The sequence below is a fragment of the Salmo salar genome, chromosome ssa10, assembly GCF_905237065.1.
Source record: "Salmo salar chromosome ssa10, Ssal_v3.1, whole genome shotgun sequence".
In the NCBI taxonomy this organism is placed as follows: Eukaryota; Metazoa; Chordata; class Actinopteri; order Salmoniformes; family Salmonidae; genus Salmo; species Salmo salar.
In genome coordinates, this window is record NC_059451.1 from 49,704,463 (window position 1) to 49,714,325 (window position 9,863).

Below are 9,863 nucleotides of genomic sequence, written 5' to 3' on the forward strand. Positions count from 1 at the left end.
AAGATGCATGCATAATCCTTTACTCAGGTATAACATGTTACAGGGCACAATATCCTCTTCAGACACTCATTATGCACCTGTTTATCTATCCTAGACAGGTGACCCACTAGCACCATCTCTGGGTTGGCAGTATGCCCATTATCTCGGCATCTTCCATTTCATATAGAATTAGCTCGAGTGCTTCATACAATTTTAACACCACTGTGAAAATATCTATTTACAACCTTAACACCTTTTCTTTCTTTCATTTTAAAAATGTTTATATATAAAAACAACAAGTTCATTATCCATTTCTTATTAAGGGGCATACTCCCCGTACCGCAGGGGCGGTCTTATGTTAGCCCTTGTCCTACTGTGGCGCACTGGTAGCATATTGGGCACCTCTGGGATGTCGGGCACCTCTGGGAGCCCCAGGGCCTCTCCTTCATCTTCCACATCCTCCTGAAATGGAGGAGGCACGGTCAGCAGAGATAACTGCCCTGGTGTGGTCTTCCCCGTCTCCTCATTATGTGTCTTGACCACACCATCCAGAGGATATTCCCAGTCTTCCCATGTGTCCTTCCTGTGCTCTGTGCTCTCCTGAACTGGGCATATGTCTTTCCGGTTCCATCCATACTTTCAGCCCTTTACTTCCACTTCATATGACCTTGCGCTGATGTGCCCTATGTATGTGTCTCCATGTGGCATCCCTGGCGTGAGGTGACAGGAGCACTCTGACAGCTTGGCCTTGTTTTATTACAGGCAGATTTCTTGCATGTCATAGTAATGTTTTCACTTGTCCTGACGTGCACGCTTGTGTGCCTGAACATCCCCAATGACCTTTGGTGTGAGGAGCTTGGGAGCTGTTGGCAACAGAGAGCGGGTGCATTAAGCGCTGTACAGGACTACTGCTGAAGCCCTCTGTGGGAGTATTTCTCCATGCCAAAATGGCTTGCCACACATCTGTGCCTTCCTGCATAGCCTTTGTGATGAGAGTCTTAGCTACACTATATCGGCAAGTATATGGACAACAGCTCGTCGAACATCTCATTCCAAAATCATGGGCATTAATATGGAGTTGGTCCCTCCTTTTGCTGCTATAACAGCCTCCCCTCTTCTGGGAAGGCTTTCCACAAGATGTTGGAACATTGCTGCGGGGACTTACTTCCATTCAGCCACAAGAGCATTAGTGAGGTCGGGACTGATGTTGGGCGATTTGGCCTGGCTCGCAGTCGGCGTTCCAATTCATCCTAAAGGTGGGATGGGGTTGAGGTCAGGGCTTTGTGCAGGCCAGTCAAGTTCTTCCACACCGATCTCAGCAAACCATTTCTGTATGGACCTCGCTTTGTGCATGGGGGCATTGTCATGCTGAAACAGGAAAGGGCCTTCCCCAAACTGTTGCCACAAAGTTGGAAACACAGAATCGTCTAGAATGTAATTGTATGCTGTAGCTTTAAGATTTCCCCTCACTGGAACTAAGGGGCTTAGCCCGAACCATGAAAAACAGCCCCAGACAATTATTCCTCGTCCACCAAACTTTACAGTTGGCACTATGCATTGGGGCAGGTAGCGTTCTCCTGGTATCCGCCAAACCCAGATATGTCCGTCAAACTGCCAAATGGTGAAGCGTGATTCATCACTCCAGAGAACGCGTTTCCACTGCTCCAGAGTCCAATGGCAGCGATCTTTACACCACTCCAGCCGACGCTTGGCATTGCGCATGGTGATCTTAGGCTTGTGTGCGGCTACTCGGCCATGGAAACCCATTTCATGAAGCTTCCGACAAAAAGTTATTGTGCTGACATTGCTTCCAGAGGCAGTTTAGAACTTGGTAGTGAGTGTTGCAAAAGACGACAGACAATTTTTACGTGCTACGCGCTTCAGCACTTGACGGTCCCATTCGGTGTGCTTGTGTTGCCTACCACTTAGCGGCTGAGCCGTTGATGCTCTTAGATGTTTCCACTTCACAATAACAGCACTTACAGTTGACCCGGCAGTTCTAGCAGGGCAGACATTTGATGAACTGACTTCTTGGAAAGGTGGTGTCCTATGACAGTGCCACGTTGAAAGTCACTGAGCTCTTCAGTAAGGCCATTCTACTGCCAATGTTTGTCTATGGTGATTGCATGGCTGTGTGCTCGATTTTATACACCTGTATAAAATTAGCTGAAATAGCCAAATCCACTAATTTGAAGTAGTATCCACATACTTTTGAATATACACTGCTCAAAAAAATAAAGGGAACATTTAAACAACACAATGTAACTCCAAGTCAATCACACTTCTGTGAAATCAAACTGTCCACTTAGGAAGCAACACTGATTGACAATACATTTCACATGTTGTTGTGCAAATGGAATAGACAACAGGTGGAAATTATAGGCAATTAGCAAGACACCCCCAATAAAGGAGTGGTTCTGCAGGTGGGGACCACAGACCACTTCTCAGTTCCTATGCTTCCTGGCTGATGTTTTGGTCACTTTTGAATGCTGGTGGTGCTTTCACTCTAGTGGTAGCATGAGACGGAGTCTACAACCCACACAAGTGGCTCAGGTAGTGCAGCTCATCCAGGATGGCACATCAATGCGAGCTGTGGCAAGAAGGTTTGCTGTGTCTGTCAGCGTAGTGTCCAGAGCATGGAGGCGCTACCAGGAGACAGGCCAGTACATCAGGAGACGTGGAGGAGGTCGTAGGAGGGCAACAACCCAGCAGCAGGACCGCTACCTCCGCCTTTGCGCAAGGAGGAGCACTGCCAGAGCCCTGCAAAATGACCTCCAACAGGCCACAAATGTGCATGTGTCTGCTCAAACGGTCAGAAACAGACTCCATGAGGGTGGTATGAGGGCCCGACGTCCACAGGTGAGGGTTGTGCTTACAGCCCAACACCGTGCAGGACGTTTGGCATTTGCCAGAGAACACAAAGATTGGCAAATTCGCCACTGGCGCCCTGTGCTTTTTACAGATGAAAGCAGGTTCACACTGAGCACATGTGACAGACGTGACAGAGTCTGGAGACGCCGTGGAGAACGTTCTGCTGCCTGCAACATCCTCCTGCATGACTGGTTTGGCGGTGGGTCAGTCATGGTGTGGGGTGGCATTTCTTTGGGGGGCCGCACAGCCCTCCATGTGCTCGCCAGAGGTAGCCTGACTGCCATTAGGTACCGAGATGAGATCCTCAGACCCCTTGTGAGACCATATGCTGGTGCGGTTGGCCCTGGGTTCCTCCTAATGCAAGACAATGCTAGACCTCATGTGGCTGGAGTGTGTCAGCAGTTCCTGCAAGAGGAAGGCATTGATGCTATGGACTGGCCCGCCCGTTCCCCAGACCTGAATCCAATTGAGCACATCTGGGACATCATGTCTCGCTCCATCCACCAACACCACGTTGCACCACAGACTGTCCAGGAGTTGGCGGATGCTTTAGTCCAGGTCTGGGAGGAGATCCCTCAGGAGTTCATCCGCCACCTCATCAGGAGCATGCCCAGGCATTGTAGGGAGGTCATACAGGCACGTGGAGGCCACACACACTACTGAGCCTCATTTTGACTTGTTTTAAGGACATTACATCAAAGTTGGATCAGCCTGTATTGTGGTTTTCCACTTTAATTTTGAGTGTGACTCCAAATCCAGACCTCCATGGGTTGATAAATTGGATTTCCATTGATTATTTTTGTGTGATTTTGTTGTCAGCATATTCAACTATGTAAAGACAAAAGTATTTAATAAGATTATTTCTTTCATTCAGATCTAGGATGTGTTGTTTAAGTGTTCCCTTTATTTTTTTGAGCAGTATATATATAATGTATTTTCACTGCTGACTCAACCTTGCCATTACTCTGACTGTGGTAGAATGAGGAGGTCACGAGGGATTTCCCAGGCTTTTGAAAAAAAGCAAAGTCTTGACTCATGAACTGTGGACCATGATCCGTAACTACACCACTGTCAGGTATGCCATATCTGCTAAACTGCTGCTTACAACAGTCGAAGATGCAAGCCGCTGTTGTGTTAATCACTTTCTCCACCTCCCAAAAATCGGAATACTAGTCCACTATAATCAGAAAAGGAACGTTCTTGACAGTGAACAGATCCGTTTCCAGATCCGTGTCTCTGTATGTCCAGCAGTCCCTAACCAGGTTGGGCAAACTCTTTCTTGTGTCCGGCCAGACTCTTAGGATAAAAGACTGAAGCATTGTACTCTGCTGAATGAGCTTTGCTAGCATCCCGTGTCTGCGTGGAGATGTTTGTATCAGTGGCATGGTTCACATCTTCAACCTCAGCCTGTAGAGCATATACTGTCTCATTTGTCCGATATTGCGGGTGACTAGTTGTCGGTAGTGATGCTCTAGACAAGAAATCTGCAATGTGAAACTCTGTTCCTTTCTTGTATACTACCTGTAGTTGATAACGCTGAAGCTTTAGCATCATCCATTGAAGTGGCTTCTGGGAAGACAGAAGAGTTTTTTTTAAAGATAACCTCAAGTGGTTTGTGGTCAGTGTGCACCGTGTTAAAGTCCCTACCATGAAGGTATTGATCAAAACGGTCGCATCCTAACACTATGGCTAGCTACTCAGTTTGGGATATCCTTGCTCTGTAGGTGTCAATGTCCTCGAAGCAAATGCAATGGGCTGCCCCTTCAGCAGGAGTGCTGCCCCTAGGCCTTTGTCACTTGCATCACATTGTAGGGTCACTTCCTCAGAGATGTCATAGTATTTCAGCATTGGTTGGTTGCTTACCAATTTCTTGATTTGCTCCTGTGCAGCATCACGTTGAGGAAGCCACGCCCAAAGAGCATCTTTATCGGTCAGCCGACGCAACGGCTCACATACATCAGACAGATGAGGTGGGAATTTGGGAAAGTCATTTACAAAACCAAGCAGTCGCTGCACTGCTTTTTGCATCTGTAGGTGGCAGCATTTACTGTACTGCCTCCACCTTCTTGGGGTCTGGCTTCAGGCCTTCAGCTGTCAAAAGATGTCGGATGAATGTAATACTTGTGAGCCTGAGCTTAACTTTGTCTTTATTCAGCTTTAGATTCAACTCCCTTTGCTCTTTGTAAGAGCTGAGTCAGGTTGTGGTCATGGTCCTGTACTGCTTCTGTGGTCATGGTCCTGTACTGCTTCTGTGGTCATGGTCCTGTACTGCTTCTGTGGTCATGGTCCTGTACTGCTTCTGTGGTCATGGTCCTGTACTGCTTCTGTGGTCATGGTCATGTACTGCTTCTGTGGTCATGGTCCTGTACTGTTTCTGTGGTCATGGTCCTGTACTGTTTCTGTGGTCATGGCCCTGTACTGTTTCTGTGGTCATGGTCCTGTACTGCTTCTGTGGTCATGGTCCTGTACTGCTTCTGTGGTCATGGTCCTGTACTGCTTCTGTGGTCATGGTCCTGTACTGTTTCTGTGGTCATGGTCCTGTACTGTTTCTGTGGTCATGGTCCTGTACTGTTTCTGTGGTCATGGTCCTGTACTGCTTCTGTGGTCATGGTCCTGTACTGCACCACAGCCGTATACCAGGATGTCATCAGCTATGGTGCTTATTCCTGTCAGTCCCTGAGGTGCATCATGTTGCCTTGGCTGATATTCTTCTGCAGCTGGTTACACTCCAAAAGGTAGCCTTTTCCACCGGTATCTCCCCTTGGGGATCCAAAATGTGGTGAGGTAACTGCTTTTTTCATCTAAACGTACCTGCCAGTAACCATTTTGTCTATCACTTTTTCAAGGCTTGGCAGTATCTCTTCAATGGTAGGTATTTGGTAATGTGCCCTTCATATGACTTTGTTCAGGGCACTTTGATTGAGGCAGACTCTTATTTTGCAATGTTTTGCCACCACAACCATGTTGCTTATCCACTTAGTAGGTTTGGTGACCTTCATAATGACACCCTGTTCGAATCAACAGCCTTTAGTATCTTTTCTTTCAGTGGAATGGGGATTTGACAGGTAAACTGTTGAACTGGTCTGATAGACTCATCCATCACCATGTGGACCTCACCTGGTCCCCATCCCTTCAAAAACATCCTCAAACTGTTTCAGTATTGCCTCTGAGGACCTTAAGTGTTTCTTTGGTGCTGACATGATGAACGACATGCTGGTGGTTGAGCTGCAGCAGGTTGAGCTTTTCACACGTTTCTGCTGAAAGGAGAGGCTTTTGCAAGGTTTTCACCATTTGGAATTTTAGCACATACGTTTCCCCTTCATGATTTGCTCGTGGTTCACACTCCCCTACTGGTGTATTAACCGAGCCATCGTACAGCCTTAGCCTTGCCTTGCTTGGTTGTAGCTTTGTATCTCCATCCTACATTACTTGTATAAAGTCTCTGTCGCTGAGTATATTAACAGTTCAGCCACTGTCCAGCTGGCATTTGATAGTGCTGCTTGGATCATAATCACAGTTATCACATGTTAGTGGGGCAAGCTTTAAGTTTGTGAACCATTTATCTTTGCCACTTTGAGTATAATTTACATTTGTCATGTTGTTTTCCTTGCACCATGCCGTCAGAGTACCTACCTCCTCCCTGTAGGCCGTCTCGCAGTTGTTGGTAATCAGGCCTAATACTGTCGTGTGGCAGAGAACTTGATGATGGAGTTGGAATTGTGTGAGGCCACGCAATCGTTGGTATAGAGGGAGTACAGGAGGGGACAGCGGATGCACCGTGGTGAGGTCCCCTGTTAAGGATCAGTATGGAGGAGCTAATGTTGCCTACCTCGGCCCGTCAGGAAGTCCAGGACCCAGTTGCATAGGGAGGAGTTCAGTCCCAGGGCTGTGAGCTTTGTGGTGAACTTAGAGGGCACTATGTTATTGAAGGCCGAGCTGTAGTCGATGAACAGCATCCTCACATGCATTTCTCTTGTCCAGGTGGGTGAGGGCAGTGTGCAGTGCAATGGTGATTGCGTCGTCAGTGGATCTGTCGGGGCGGTAAGGCAAATTGGACAAGGTCGAGTGTGTTGGGGACAGAGGAGGTGATAAGGTCTTTGACGAGCCCCTCGAAGCCCTTCATGATGAGGGAAGTGAGTGCTACTGGTCGGTGGTCATTCAGTTCAGTTACTTTCCCTTTCTTGGGCACGGGGATGACAGTGGGCGTCATGAAGCAGGTGGGGATAACGGCCTGAGCTAGAGAGAGTGTGTGTGTGTCAGTGCCACTCATACATCATGCAGGTCGTTAGTAGAGGATCAGCCTGGACCTTTGGCTGCGGCACCACCAAGCACCACGGACCGCTGCCGACAGAGCACAGTGAAAAGCCCGGCTCTGTCACTCAGACCACTACTAACCTGCTTTATCTACCTCCGGCCCCACTGCCTCAGTCACACACACATCTTCTCTGCCGTCCTGGTTACCTAATGAATAATGGATGAAGCTGAGCTGCTCTCATACTGCTCTGACTGTCATACTGCTCTGACTGTCATACTGCTCTGACTGCCATACTGCTCTGACTGTCATACTGCTCTGACTGTCATACTGCTCTGACTGCCATACTGCTCTGACTGCCATACTGCTCTGACTGTCATACTGCTCTGACTGTCATACTGCTCTGACTGTCATACTGCTCTGACTGTCATACAGCTCTGACTGTCATACTGCTCTGACTGTCATACTGCTCTGACTGTCATACCGCTCTGACTGCCATACCGCTCTGACCGTTATACCGCTCTGACCGTCATACCGCTCTGACTGCCATACCGCTCTGACTGTCATACTGCTCTGACCGTCATACCGCTCTGACTGCCATACTGCTCTGACTGTCATACTGCTCTGACTGTCATACTGCTCTGACAGTCATACTGCTCTGACTGTCATACTGCTCTGACTGTCATACTGCTCTGACTGTCATACTGCTCTGACTGCCATACTGCTCTGACTGTCATACTGCTCTGACTGTCATACTGCTCTGACAGTCATACAGCTCTGACTGTCATACTGCTCTGACTGTCATACTGCTCTGACTGTCATACAGCTGACTGTCATACTGCTCTGACTGTCATACTGCTCTGACTGTCATACTGCTCTGACTGCCATACCGCTCTGACCGTTATACCGCTCTGACAGTCATACCGCTCTGACCGTTATACCGCTCTGACAGTCATACCGCTCTGACAGTCATACCGCTCTGACAGTCATACCGCTCTGACAGTCATACCGCTCTGACAGTCATACTGCTCTGACAGACATACTGCTCTGACAGACATACTGCTCTGACCGTCATACTGCTCTGACAGATATACTGCTCTGACAGTCATACTGCTCTGACAGTCATACTGCTCTGACCGTCATACTGCTCTGACAGATATACAGCTCTGACCGTCATACCGCTCTGACCGTTATACTGCTCTGACAGTCATACTGCTCTGACAGTCATACAGCTCTGACAGTCATACTGCTCTGACAGTCATACTGCTCTGACAGTCATACTGCTCTGACCGTCATACTGCTCTGACCGTCATACCGCTCTGACCGTCATACCGCTCTGACCGTCATACCGCTCTGACAGTCATACTGCTCTGACAGTCATACCGCTCTGACAGTCATACTGCTCTGACAGTCATACTGCTGACAGTCATACTGCTCTGACAGACATACTGCTCTGACCGTCATACTGCTCTGACTGTCATACTGCTCTGACCGTCATACTGCTCTGACAGTCATACTGCTCTGACAGTAATACTGCTCTGAGAGACATACTGCTCTGACAGTCATACTGCTCTGACAGTCATACTGCTCTGACAGTCATACTGCTCTGACAGTCATACTGCTCTGACAGTCATACTGCTCTGACAGTCATACTGCTCTGACAGTAATACTGCTCTGAGAGACATACTGCTCTGAGAGACATACTGCTCTGACAGTCATACTGCTCTGACAGTCATACTGCTCTATGTCTCCTATTCTTTCGCTTCTTTCTTCCCCCTCTTTCTCTGCCAGTTTTGCTGGACACTGAGTCACACGTAGTTACCTCTATCCCTGTCTCTTGCCCTTTACCTGTCTCACCTATATCCCTGTCTCCTCCTCTATCCCACACAATGTCTTGTCTCCTTCTTTTATATCCATCTCCTCTTACTTCCTCTCTCTCACCCCTAATGCCCTCTCTTCCACCCAGAGTAGGTAGACGTACTCCTCTCCCTATCCTCAGGGTTCTCACAGTGAGGTCAGAGGTCACTGAAATGAGTGAGGCCTTGAAGTTTTACAGAACTCCCTCTCTCATTCAAGGACGTTGCAGTATGTTACTCTCCTGTCTTTCTTCCAACCGCTCCATGATCTGTCCATCCTGGCCAGAGACACCATCCATGGAGGCATGTGTTGCCTGTTCCAGGTTAGCTGGGGGTTGCCTGTTGCAGGAAAGGCTGCCAGTTAAATCCTGCATGGCAGAGAGGTAGGCCTGGCCCTCTGTCAACCAGGCCAGAGGGCACAGCCTGCTGAAGACTGGGTGCCAGTCTGGTTTCGGCTCTCAACAATGGCACACCGTTGTCTTATTTGGAAGGACAACAACAGGTCGACTGAAGTAGGAAGAGATTGGTACCAACACTAACACATCTCCACAATACTGGTGCATGAGAATCATACAAAAATGATCTTTTGAAATCTGTTGAAGGAGAAATGAAGTTCACAAATTCCCGTTTTTCAGAATACATTATTGAGACAGAGATTTCCATAAACAAACATAACATACTGTACATAATAAAATAATATTTAGTTGGTAAATTATTAGACAATTGACTTAGTTGGTAAATAATTTGACAATTTGCAAAGAAAGCTGATAGCCCTGCTCTCTAGGCTAGGCTGATAGCCCTGCTCTCTAGGCTAGGCTGATAGCTGCTCTCTAGGCTAGGCTGATAGCCCTGCTCTCTAGGCTAGGCTGATAGCCCTGCTCTCTAGGCTAGGCTGATAGCCCTGC